The following is a 14,993-nucleotide window of genomic DNA, read 5'->3' as shown; positions in this document are numbered from 1 at the left end:
ATAGTGTGTACTATAATGAAGATACCAATATTGTGTTCTATAATGAAGATACCAATAGTGTGTTCTATAATGAAGATACCAGTAATGTGTTCTATAATGAAGAAAAAAAGTGTATTTTCTATAATGAAGATACAAATAGTTTGTTCGATAACGAAGATACCAATAGTGTGTACTATAATGAAGATACCAAGTGTGTTCTATACTGAAGATACCATTAGTTTGTTCCATAATGCAGATACCAATAGTATATTCTATAATGAAGATACCAAAAGTGTGTTCTATAATGAAGATACCATTAGTGTGTTCTATAATGTAGACAGCAATAGTATGTTCTATAATGAAGATACCAATAGTGTGTTCTATAATGAAGTACCAAAAGTATGTTCTATAATGAAGATACCAATAGTGTGTTCTATAATAGATATACCAATAGTATGTTCTACAAAGAAGATACCAATAGTATGTTCTATAATGAAGATACTAATAGTGTGTTCTATAATGAAGATGCCAATAGTGTATTCTATAATGAAGTTACCAATAGTATGTTCTATAATGAAGATACCAATAGTTTGTTCTATAATGAGATAACAATAGTGTGTTCTAAAATGAAGATACCAATAGTGTGTTCTATAATGACGATACCAATAGTATGTTCTTTAATGAAGATACCAATAGTATGTTCTATATTGAAGATACCAATATTGTGTTCTATAATGAAGATACCATAGTGTGTTCTATAATGAAGATACAAATAATGTGTTCTTTAATGAAGAAAAAAAGTGTATTTTCTATAATGAAGATACAAATAGTTTGTTCGATAATGAAGATACCAAAAGTGTGTTCTATAATGAAGATACCAATAGTGTGTTCTATAATGTAGACAGCAATAGTATGTTCTATAATGAAGATACCAATAGTGTGTTCTATATTGAAGTACCAAAAGTATGTTCTATAATAAAGATACAAAGAGTGTGTTTTATAATGAAGATACCAATAGTGTGTTCGACAATGAAGATACCAATAGTGTGTTCTGTTATGAAGATACCAATAGTGTGTTCTATAATGAAGATAACAACAGTGTGTTCTATAATGAAGATACCAATAGTTTGTTCTGTAATGAAGATACCAATAGTATGTTTTATAAAGAAGATACCAATAGTGTGTTCTACATTGAAGATACCAATATTGTGTTCTATAATGAAGATACCATAGTGTGTTCTATAATGAAGATACAAATAATGTGTTCTTTAATGAAGAAAAAAAGTGTATTTTCTATCATGAAGATACAAATAGTTTGTTCGATAATGAAGATACCAATAGTGTGTTCTATAATGAAGATACCAATAGTGTGTTCTATACTGAAGATACCATTAGTTTGTTCTATAATGAAGATACCAATAGTATATTCTATAATGAAGATACCAAAAGTGTGTTCTATAATGAAGATACCATTAGTGTGTTCTATAATGAAGACAGCAATAGTATGTTCTATAATGAAGATACCAATAGTGTGTTCTATAATGAAGTACCAAACGTATGTTCTATAATGAAGATACCAATAGTGTCTTCTATAATAGATTGACCAATAGTATGTTCTATAATGAAGATACCAATAGTATGTTCTATAATGAAGATACTAATAGTGTGTTTTATAATGAAGATGCCAATAGTGTATTCTATAATGAAGTTACCAATAGTATGTTCTATAATGAAGATACCAATAGTCTGTTCTATAATGACGATACCAATAGTATGTTCTTTAATGAAGATACCAATAGTATGTTCCATATTGAAGATACCAATACTGTGTTCTATAATGAAGATAGCAGTAGCATGTTCTATAATGAAGATACCAATAGTGTGTTTTTAATGAAGATACAAATAATATGTTCTATATTGAAGATACCAATACTGTGTTCTATAATGAAGATAGCAGTAGCATGTTCTATAATGAAGATACCAATAGTGTGTTCTATAATAAAGATACCAATAGTGTATTCTACAATGAAGTTACCAATAGTATGTTCTATAATGAAGATACCAATAATTTCTTCTATAATGAAGATACCAATAGTTTGTTCTATAATGAGATACCAATAGTGTGTTCTAAAATGAAGATACCAATAGTGTGTTCTATAATGACGATACCAATAGTATGTTCTTTAATGAAGATACCAATAGTATGTTCTATATTGAAGATACCAATAGTGTGTTCTGTAATGAAGATACCAAATGTGTGCTCTATAATGAAGATACCAATGGTATGTTCTATAATAAAGATACAAAGAGTGTGTTTTATAATGAAGATACCAATAGTGTGTTCGACAATGAAGATACCAATAGTGTGTTCTATTATGATGATACCAATAGTGTGTTCTATAATGAAGATACCAATAGTGTGTTCTATAATGAAGATACCAATAGTTTGTTCTGTAATGAAGATACCAATAGTATGTTTTATAAAGAAGATACCAATAGTGTGTTCTATATTGAAGTTACCAATGTTGTGTTCTATAATGAAGATACCAATAGTGTGTTCTATAATGAAGATACCAATAATGTGTTCTTTAATGAAGAGAAAACGTATATTTTCTATAATGAAGATAGAAATAGTTTGTTCGATAATGAAGATACCAATAGTGTGTTCTATAATGAAGATACCAATAGTGTGTTCTATACTGAAGATACCATTAGTTTGTTCTATAATGAAGATACCAATAGTATATTCTATAATGAAGATACCAAAAGTGTGTTCTATAATGAAGATACCATTAGTGTGTTCTATAATGAAGACAGCAATAGTATGTTCTATAATGAAGATACCAATAGTGTGTTCTATAATGAAGTACCAAAATTATGTTCTATAATGAAGATACCAATAGTATATTCTATAATGAAGATACCAAAAGTGTGTTCTATAATGAAGATACCATTATTGTGTTCTATAATGAAGATAGCAATAGTATGTTCTATAATGAAGATACCAATAGTATGTTCTATAATGAACATACCAACAGTATGTTCTATAATGAAGATACTAATAGTTTGTTCTATAATGAAGATACCAATAGTGTGTTCTAAAATGAAGATACCAATAGTGTGTTCTATAATGACGATACCAATAGTATGTTCTTGAATGAAAATAACAATAGTATGTTCTATATTGAAGATACCAATAGTGTGTTCTATAATGAAGATAGCAATAGCATGTTCTATAATGAAGATACCAATAGTGTGTTCTATAATGAAGATACCAATAGTGTGCTCTATAATGAAGATACTAATGGCATGTTCTATAATGAAGATACCAATAGTGTGTTCTATAATGAAGATTCCAATAGTGTATTCGATAATGAAGATACCAATAGTGTGTTCTATAAAGAAGATACCAATAGTGCGTTCTATAATGAAGATACCAATCATATGTTCTATAATGAAGATACCAATAACATGTTCTGTAATTAAGATACCAATTTTATGTTCTATAATCAAGGTACCAATAGTATGTTCTATAATGAAGATATCAATAGTGTGTTCTATAATGAAGATACCAATAGAGTGTTCTATAATGAAATTAACAATCGTATGTTCTTTAATGAAGATACCAATGGTTTGTTCTATAATGAAGATACCAATAGTGTGTTCTAAAATGAAGATACCAATAGAGTGTTCTATAATGACGATACCAATAGTATGTTCTTTAATGAAGATACCAATAGTATGTTCTATATTGAAGATACCAACAGTGTGTTCTGTAATGAAGATACCAATAGTATGTTCTGTAAAAAAGATTCCAATAGTGTGTTCTATAATGAAGAGAACAATAGTATGTTCTACAATGAATATACCAATAGAATGTTCTATAATGAAGATACCAATAATGTGTCCTACAATAAAGATACCAGGAGAGTGCTATATATTGAAGATACCATTAGTTTGATCTATAATGAAGATACCAAATATTATATTCTATAATAAAGATACCAATAGTGTGTTCTTTAATGAAGATACCATTAGTGTGTTCTGTAATGAAGATAGCAATAGTATGTTCTGTACTGAAGATACCAATAGTGTGTTCTATAATGAAGATACCAATGGTATGTTCTATAATGAAGATACCAATAGTGTGTTCTGTAATGAATATACCAATAGTATGTTCTATAATTAAGATACCAATAGTATGTTCTATAATGAAGATACTAATAGAGTGTTCTATAATGAAGATACCAATAGTGCGTTCTGAACTGAAGAAACCAATAGTCTGTTCTATAATGACGATACCAATAGTATGTTCTTTAATGAAGATACCAATAGTATGTTCCATATTGAAGATACCAATACTGTGTTCTATAATGAAGATAGCAATAGCATGTTCTATAATGAAGATACCAATAGCATGTTTTTAATGAAGATACAAATAGTACGTTCTATATTGAAGATACCAATACTTTGTTCGATAATGAAGATAGCAGTAGCATGTTCTATAATGAAGATACCAATAGTTGCTTCTATAATGAAGATACCAATAGTGTGTTCTAAACTGAAGATACCAATAGTGTGTTCTATAATGACGATACCAATAGTATGTTCTATAATAAAGATACCAATAGCATGTTTTTAATGAAGATACAAATAGTACGTTCTATATTGAATATAACAATACTGTGTTCTATAATGAAGCTAGCAATAGCATGTTCTATAATGAAGATACCAATATTGTGTTCTATAATGAAGACATCAATAGTGTGCTCTATAATGAAGATACCAATGGCATGTTCAGTACTAAAGATACCAACACTGTGTTTTATAATGAAGATACCAATAGTGTGTTCGACAATGAAGATACCAATTTTGTGTTCTATAATGAAGATACCAATAGTGTGTTCTATAATGAAGATACCAATAGTGTGATCTATAATGAAGATTCCAATAATGTGTCCGGAATGAAGATATCAATAGTGTGTTCTATAATGAAGATACCAATAGTGTGTTTTATAATGACGATACCAATAGTATGTTCTATAATGAAGATACCAACAGCATGTTTTTAATGAAGATTCAAATCGTATGTTCTATATTGAAGATGCCAATAGTGTGTTCTATATTGAAGATACCAATATTGTGTTCTATAATGAAGACACCAATAGTGTGTTCTATAATGAAGATACCAATAATGTGTTCTATAATGAAGACAAAAGTACTATTTTATATAATGACGATACAAATAGTTTTTGCGATAATGAAGAAACCAATAGTGTGTTCTATATTGAAGATACCAATAGTGTGTTCTATAATGAAGATACCAATAGTGTGTTCTATAATGAAGTTACCAATAGTGTGTTCGATAAAGAAGATACCAATAGTATGTTCTGTAATGAAGATACCAATAGTATGTGCTATAATGAAGATACCAATAGTATGTTGTATTGTGAAGATACCAATAGTATGTTCTATAATGAAGATACCAATAGTGTGTTCTATAATGAAGATACCAGTAGTATGTTCTATAATGAAGATACCAATAGTGTGTTCTATAATGAAGATACCAATAGTGTGTTCTATAATGAAGATACGAATAGTACGTTCTATAATGAAGATAACAATAGTGTATTCTATAATGAATATATCAATAGTATGTTCTACAATGAAGATACCAATAGTATGTTCTATAATGAAGATACTAACAGTGTGTTCTGTAATGAAGATACCAATAGTGTATTCAATAACGAAGTTACCAATAGTATGTTCGATAATGAAGATTCCAATAGTATGTTTTTAATGAAGATACAAATAGTATGTTCTATATTGAAGATGCCAATAGTGTGTTCTATAATGAAGATAGCAATAGTGTTTTCTATAAAGAAGATACCAATATCATGTTCTAAAATTAAGATACCAACAGCATGTTCTAAAATGAAGAAATTAATAGCATATTTTACAATGAAGGTGCCAATAGTATGTTCTATAATGAAGATACCAATACTCTGTTCTATAATGAAGATACCGATAGCAAGTTCTATAAAGAAGATACCAATAGTATGTTCTATAATGAAGATAGCAATAGTATGTTGTTTAATGAAGATACCAATATTGTGTACTATAATGAAGATACCAATAATGTGTTATACAATGAAGACACCAGTAGTGTGTTCTATATTGAAGATACCATTAGTTTGTTGTATAATAAAGATGCCAATAGCATATTCTATCATGAAGATACCAATAGTGTGTTCTATAATGAAGATACCATTAGTGTGTTCTATAATGAAGATAGCAATAGTTTGTTCTGTAATGAAGATACCAATAGTGTGTTCTATAATGAAGATACCAATAGTATGTTCTATAATGAAGATACCAATAGTGTGTTCTGTAATGAATATACCAATAGCATGTTCTGTAATAAAGATAGCAATAGTATGTTCTATAATGAAGATACTAATAGTGTGTTCTATAATGAAGAAACCAATAGTGTATTCTATAATGAAGTTACCAATAGTATGTTCTATAATGAAGATACCAATAGTTTGTTCTATAATGAAGATACCAATAGTGTGTTCTAAAATGAAGATACCAATAGTGTGTTCTATAATGAAGATACACATAGTATGTTCTATATTGCAGATACCAATAGTGTGTTCTATAATGAAGATAGCAATAGCATGTTCAATAATGAAGATACCAATAGTGTGTTCTATAATGATGATACCAATAGTATGTTCTTTAATGAAAATACCAATAGTATGTTCTATATTGAAGATACCAATAGTGTGTTCTGTAATGAAGATACCAATAGTATGTTCTATAATGAAGATACCAACAGCATGTTTTTAATTAAGATACAAATAGTATGCTCTATATTGAAGATACCAATAGTGTGTTCTATAATGAAGATAGCAATAGCATGTTCTATAATGAAGATACCAATAGTGTGTTCTATAATGAAGATACCAATAGTGTGCTCTATAATGAAGATACCAATGGTATGTTCTATAATAAAAATACCAATAGTGTGTTTTATAATGAAGAGACCAATAGCGTGTTCGACAATGAAAATATCAATAGTGTGTTCTTTAATGAAGATACCAATAGTGTGTTCTATAATGAAGATTCCAATAATGTGTTCTATAATGAAGATACCAATTGTGTTTTCTTTCATGAAGATACCAAAAGTGTGTTCTATAATGAAGATACCAATAGTTTGTTCTATAATGAAGATACCAATAGAATGTTTTATAAAGAAGATACCAATAGTGTGTTCTATATTGAAGATACCAATATTGTGTTCTATAATGAAGATACAAATAATATGTTCTATATTGAAGATACCAATAGTGTGTTCTATAATGAAGATAGCAATAGTGTGTTCTATAAAGAAGATACCAATAGCATGATCTAAAATGAAGATACCAATAGCATGTTCTAAAATGAAGAAAGCAATAGTATGTTTTACAATGAAGGTACCAATAGTATGCTCTATAATGAAGATACCAATTGTGTGTTCTATAATGAAGATACCGATAGGATGTTCTATAATGAAGATGCCAGTAGTATGTTATATAATGAAGATGCCAGTAGTATGTTATATAATGAAGATAGCAATAGTATGTTCTATACTGAAGATACCAATAGTGTGTACTATAATGAAGATAAAAATAATGTGTTCTACAATGAAGATACCAGAAGTGTGTTCTATACTGAAGATACCATTAGTTTGTTCTATAATGAAGATAACAATAGTGTGTTCTATAATGAAGATACAATTAGTGTGTTGTATAATGAAGATACCATTAGTTTGTTCTATAATGAATATACCAATAGTATATTCTATAATGAAGATACCAATAGTGTGTTCTATAATGGAGATACCATTCGTGTGTTCTATAATGAAGATAGCAATAGTATGTTCTGTAATGAAGATACCAAAAGTATGTTCTATAATGAAGATACCAATAGTATGTTCTATAATGAAGATACCAATAGTGTGTTCTGTAATGAATATACCAATAGTATGTTCTATAATGAAGATACCAATAGCATGTTCTATAATGAGGATACCAATAGTGTGTTCTATAATGAAGATACCAATAGTGTATTCGATAATGAAGTTACCAGTAGTATGTTCTATAATGAAGATATCAATAGTTTGTTCGATAATGAAGATACCAATAGTGTGTTCTAAATTGAAGATACCAATAGTGTGTTCTATAATGACGACACCAATAGTATGTTCTTTAATGAAGATACCAATAGTATGTTCTATATTGAAGATACTAATAGTGTGTTCTGTAATGAAGATACCAATAGTATGTTCTATAATGAAGATATCAACAGCATGTTTTTAATGAAGATTCAAATCGTATGTTCTATATTGAAGATGCCAATAGTGTGTTCTATAATGAAGATTCCAATAATGTGTTCTATAATGAACATACCAATAGTGTGTTCTATAATGAAGATACCAATAGTGTGTCCTATAATGAAGATACCAATAGTATGTTCTATAATGAAGATACCAATAGTATGTTTTATAAAAAAGATACCAATAGTGTGTTCTATTTTGAAGATACCAATATTGTGTTCTATTATGAAGATACCAATAGTTTGTTCTATAATGAAGATACCAATAATGTGTTCTTTAACGAAGACAAAAATAGTATTTTCTATAATGAAGATACAAATATTTTTTTCGATAACGAAGAAACCAATAGTGTGTTCTATAATGAAGATACCAACAGCATGTTTTTAATGAAGATACAAATAGTATGCTCTATATTGAAGATACCAATAGTGTGTTCTATAATGAAGATAGCAATAGCATGTTCTATAATGAAGATACCAATAGTGTGTTCTATAATGAAGATACCAATAGTGTGCTCTATAATGAAGATACCAATATTGTGTTCTATAATGAAGATACCAATAGTGTGTTCTATAATGAAGATACCAATAATGTGTTCTATAATGAAGACAAAAATAGTATTTTCTATAATGAAGATAGAAATAATTTGTTCGATAATGAAGATACCAATAGTGTGTTCTATAATGAAGATAACAATAGTGTGTTCTATAATGAAGATACCAATAATGTGTTCTATAATGAAGACAATAATAGTATTTTCTATAATGAAGATACAAATATTTTTTTCGATAACGAAGAAACCAATAGTGTGTTCTATAATGAAGATACCAATAGTGTGTTCTATAATGAAGATACCAATAGTGTGCTCTATAATGAAGTTACCAATAGTGTGTTCGATAATGAAGATACCAATAGTATGTTCTATAATGAAGATACCAATAGTATGTTCTATAATGAAGATACCAATAGTATGTTCTATAATGAAGATACCAATAGTATGTTCTATAATGAAGATACCAATAGTATGTTGTGTAGTGAAGATACCAATAGTATGTTCTATAATGAAGATACCAATAGTGTGTTCTATAATGAAGATACCAGTAGTATGTTCTATAATGAAGATACCAATAGTGTGTTCTATAATGAAGATACTAATAGTGTGTTCTATAATGAAGATACCAATATTATGTTCTATAATGAAGATACCAATAGTATGTTTGTAATGAAGATACAAATAATATGTTCTTTATTGAAAATACCAATAGTGTGTTCTATAATGAAGATAGCAATAGCATGTTCTGTAATGAAGATGCCAATAGTGTGGTCTTTAATGAAGATACCAATAGTGTGTTCGAGAATGAAGATACCAATGGTGTGTTCTATAATGTAGATACCTATAGTGTGTTCTATAATGAGGATGCCAATAGTGCGTTCTATAATGAAGATACCAATCGTGTGTTCTATAATGAAGATACCAATAGTGTGTTCTATAATGATGATACCAATAGTATGTTCTATAATGAAGATACCAATAGTATGTTTTATACAGAAGATACCAATAGTATGTCCTATATTGAAGATACCAATATTGTGTTCTATAATGAAGTTACCAATATTGTGTTCTATAATGAAGATACCAATAATGTGTTCTGTAATGAAGGTAAAAAAAAGTATTTTTTATAATGAAGATACAAATAGTGTGTTCGATAATGAAGATACCAATAGTGTGTTCTAAAATGAAATACCAATAGCGTGTTCTATAATGAAGATACCAATAGTATGTTCTATAATGAAGATACCAATAATGTGTTCTTTAATGAAGATACCAATATTGTGTTCTTTAATGAAGATACCAATAGTATATGTTCCATAAAGAAGATACCAATAGTGTGTTCTATATTGAAGATACCAATATTGTGTTCTATAATGAAGATACCAAAAGTGTGTTCTATAATGAAGATACCAATAGTATGTTGTAGGAATTAACAAATTCCTACGAATAACGGAGATCGACGCAAGAGAACAATTAAACAGGTCTTTACTCAACGGAGATGCCACGAGGACTGCCTGGGCAGCCCCGTGGTTTGCGACGTGACGTCATCGTGTTTACCCGCATTTTCCCGCACTCTTAAAGTGGCCACGCCTTGTACATGCAAACTGTATATACAAAACACAGTAATGCCTAACACAATGGTACAGGTTTAGGCTGGTGTTAGAACATCGTTAAAGAGAATGATATACCGTTATCCAGAGTCATTCAGTGGTTCTGCCACATGCGCCCCCCCAGAATTCGCTTTAACGGACAAAGTCAAATGGTGAGGGGGGACTGACGAGCCTGTCAGAACGACTCCTCTGCTCTCGAGGCGGAGGCTGCTGGTCGGCTGGCGGTCTGGCGGGCGGTCTCACTTGGTCTGCCGTAACGGCGATGGGTGGCCGACCCCGTCTCGCCAGATGTGCTGTCTCGATGGGGCGGTTGAGGTCTAAATATGCTGGCTTTAAGCGGTCGACCGAAATGCGGTCCGGTTTACCACCGACATCTACCATGAAGGTTTTGTCCCCTGCTTCCAACACATGGAAGGGACCGGTATATTGGGACTTGAGCAGAACCCTATGTGCATCATGGCGAATAAAAACATATTCAGCCTTGTGAAGCTCCGTGGGAACGTGTGACCTCTGCAGCCCGTGGTGCGAAGTGGGCACCGGTGCGAAACATCTGGCTGCCTGTTGGTGACTAGCAAGCTGGAAAGATGTCGACCATGGCTCCATCGATGTTGGTAGGAAGTCCCCTGGGACTCGCAGCGGCTGACCATGCACAAGCTCCGCTGATGAAGAGTGAAGGTCTTCTTTGGGGGCCATGTGAAGGCCTAACAGGACCCACGGTAGCTTGTCTGCCCATCCAGCGTCCTGGAGGCTGGCCCTCAGGGTGGCTTTAATGCATTCCAGAGTTTGGAGGAAAACTGCGGTCCCCTGTCAGATGAAATATCTGCGGGCACTCCGAATCGGGCGATCCAGGAGGAAATGAACGCCCTGGCCACGTCCGCCGAAGTAGTGGATGACAGGGGGACCACCTCCGGCCATCTGGTGGTGCGATCAGCCATGGTCAGGATGTGTGCAAAACCATGGGAGGGTGGGAGTGGTCCTACCAGGTCCACGTTGACATGGTCAAAACGTCGCTCCGGAACTGTGAAGGTGGCCAACGGAGCATTGAGGTGGCGCTGTACCTTGGCCTTTTGGCAGACCACGCAGGTTTTGGCCCAGTCGCGGACATCTTTGTGCATGCCATGCTATACAAATTTCACGGACATCAGTTTCTGAGAGGCCTTCATTCCTAGGTGTGACAACCCATGTATGGCGTTGAACATTTTGCGGCACCAGACGACCGGCACGACAGGGCGAGGATCCTGTACGGAGACATCACACAACAGCGTGGTACCTGCCGAATGGAACTTGACGTCGGCCAACTGGAGGCCAGTGATGGCCGTTCGGTAAGCTTGGACTTCCGGGACTGAGGCTTGGTCTGCTGCCATGAGGGTGTAGTTGATGCCCAAATGAACCGTATTGATGATCGCGCGGGAGAGGCAGTCTGCCACCAGGTTGTCCTTACCGGCCACGTGCTGTATATCTGTGGTGAATTCGGATATGTAGGTCAGTTGACGCTGCTGTCGGGCTGACCACGGTTCGGCGGTCTTGGCCATTGCAAAGGTTAGTGGCTTATGGTCCACAAAGGCGGTGAAAGGACGCCCTTCCAGTAGGAACCGAACATGGCGGATGGCCAGAAAAAGGGCGAGCAACTCCCGGTCGAACGTGCTGTATGCTCTCTCGTTCTGCCGTAGTGGATGGCTGAAGAATGCCAATGGCTGCCACATCCCATTCACCCACTGCTGTTGCACGGCACCGACTGCGTAGACTGACGCGTCGGTGGTGAGGGCGATGGTGGCTCCTGGCAGCGGGTGCGCCAACATAGTTGCGTTGGCTAAGGCGCATTTGGTGTCGGCGAACGCTCGGGCCATGTCATCCGTCCAGTCTACCGGGTTCTTGCCAGTCTTGCCCTTGAGGGCCTCATACAGGGGCTGCATGAGTAGTGCCGCCTTAGGCACGAAACGGTGGTAAAAGTTTACCATGCCTAGGAATTCCTGCAGGGCCTTTATGTTCTGCGGGTGTGGAAAGGTTGTCACCGCCTCTACTTTTGAAGGTAAAGGAACCGCTCCCTCTGAGGTGATGCGATGCCCCAGGAAGTCAATTTGGTGCAGGCCAAACTGACACTTGGCCGGGTTGATAATCAGGCCGTGTTTACTGAGGCGTCAAAAAAGGATGCGTAGGTGACAGGTATGTTCTTCCTTAGTAGGACTGGCAATTAGAATATCGTCTAGGTAGACGAAGAGGAACTTGAGGTCCCGCAGCACGGAGTCCATCAGGCGTTGGAAAGCCTGGGCGGCATTCTTTAACCCAAACGGCATTCATAAAAACTCAAAGAGGCCGAATGGGGTGATGACTGCAGTCTTCTGGACGTCTTGTGGATGAACTGGAACCTGGTAGTAGCCCCGGATGAGGTTGACTTTTCAGAACACGGTGTTCCCTGCCAAATGGGCAGAGAAATCCTGAATGTGGGGGATCGGGTACCGATCAGAAGTGGTGGCGTCGTTTAGGCGTCGATAATCGCCGCATGGCCGCCATCTGCCGCCAGGCTTCGGGACAATATGGAGGGGTGAAGACCAGGGACTATTTGACCGGCGAATAATCCCTAACCGTCCCATGGTTGCGAACTCCACCTTTACGACCGCAAGCTTGCCAGGTTCCAGGCGCCGGGCCCATGTTTCGTGGCTGTAGAGGAGAATGTGGGTCTTGTCAGCTCCGGTGTCGCACAGAAAATGACGACCGGAGAGAGTATCAGTGATGCACAGCAATTTTCTCGCATTGCCGATCGCCATCGTGGCCACAGGGTGTCCGTTAGTCCCGTTCCTCGATCGTTGCAGTGTCCATTGTGGTTTGTTTTGTTGGGGAAAACTGCAGGGAGGGCGGCAACATTTCACCTTCACGCTGAAGTGCGCGTGGTAGAAACACAGCCCAGCAGGCTGACGAGCTGGGGCGGCGTCTGCGGGGGATGGGTGTCTCGTGGTGGCGCAGTGCCGCCGAGTTACAGCAAAACTTTTGTCAGCCTCCGCAGCGAGTGTTGCGCAGTCTTCAATTTCAGAACTGGCCAGGGCAGCTTGTATCTGTTCAGGCAGTTGGCTGAGGAAAATCTCGCGGAATAGGAAACATTCCTGTTCTGAGCCCAGGAGTGTGAGCATTTGGCTAATCAACTCTGAAGGCTTGGAGCCCCCGAGCTCGGGCATAGCGAGTAATCGACGGGCGTGCTCCGATTTTGTGAGCCCGAAAACCTGCAGTAACCGTGCTTTGAGGGTTTCATACTTGCGCTCCGTTGGGGGGTTATCGAGGAGGCTGATGATCCGAGAGGCGGCAGAGCTGTCGAGTGCGGAGACCACATAAAGATACTTGGTCTGATCCGCATCGATGTTCCTCAGGGTGAACTGGACTTCGACCTGGATAAACCACAAGGGCGCTTGCTGCTCCCAGAACTGCAGTAGCTTTAGCGAAACGGCGTTTGCTTCCATGCTGTGCTCTTCTTTTGTGAAAACGTTCACAAAAACGGGGTCATCAATGTAGGAATTAATGAATTCCTACGAATAACGGAGATCGATGCAAGAGAACAATTAAACAGGTCTTTAATCAACGGAGATGCCACGAGGACTGCCTGGGCAGCCCCGTTGTTTGCAATGTGACGTCATCACATTTACCTGCGTTTTCCCACGCTCTTAAAGGGGCCACGCCCCGTACATGTAAACTCTATCGGCTGAAAATTCAGTAGCCTTAGCGCCTCATTTGAGGCGCTAGAGGGCCTTGCGCCGGAGTTATGGCCAGTAGTGAAATTCCCTGGGGCCCTAAATCGGCATTGCTCCGGTAGCGCTGCGCCGGCACCGATGACGTCATCGGTGTGCGCAGCGTCCCGGTTGCCGTGGTCACCCGCCCGAACTCCGAAATTGAGTTGCGGCCGCCTCGCCCGTGTCAGCCGCAACCAGCGTTTTGTCAGAGGTGCCTTACTGCAGTTAACGCCGGCGCATTAAAGGCCCCGCGACGGCCGGCCGCTTTCCCGCCGGCCGCCTGCCCGCAGCTCCCTCCCCGGACTTCTCTCCCCCCCCCTCCCCGGAACAGATGCAAGCCTGGCAATTGTCCGAGGTGCCGGGCTCATTTTTAAGCAGATTTGCGCGGGCCGCGGCCGGGTGCACGCAGCTCCTCCTTAACGGAAGGAGGAGGCCTGCACTTCCCCAGCCTGCCGCACCACATCGGGTGCCGCAGCGCCGGAATTGCAGCGCGAAACGGCAGTTAGCGCCCTTTTCCAGGCACTAAGACCCTTCAGTAGCGCCGGCAGCCATTTGGGCGCGGCGCCACTGAATTTTTGGCGCGCGCAGGGGACTTAGCGCCGGCACTAATTTCCGGCGCTAAAGCCCTGGCTAAGCCAAAACCCAATTTCTAGGCCTATATACAAAACACAGTAATGCCTAACACAATGATACAGGTTTAGGCTGGTGTTCGAACATCGTTAAAGAGAATTATATACAGTTAGCCAGAGTCATTC

The sequence above is a fragment of the Somniosus microcephalus genome, chromosome 24 (genome assembly GCF_052327205.1).
Source record: "Somniosus microcephalus isolate GS21.2 chromosome 24, FLI_Smic_1.0, whole genome shotgun sequence".
Taxonomy (NCBI): domain Eukaryota; kingdom Metazoa; phylum Chordata; class Chondrichthyes; order Squaliformes; family Somniosidae; genus Somniosus; species Somniosus microcephalus.
Note: the sequence above shows the minus strand (reverse complement) of the source record.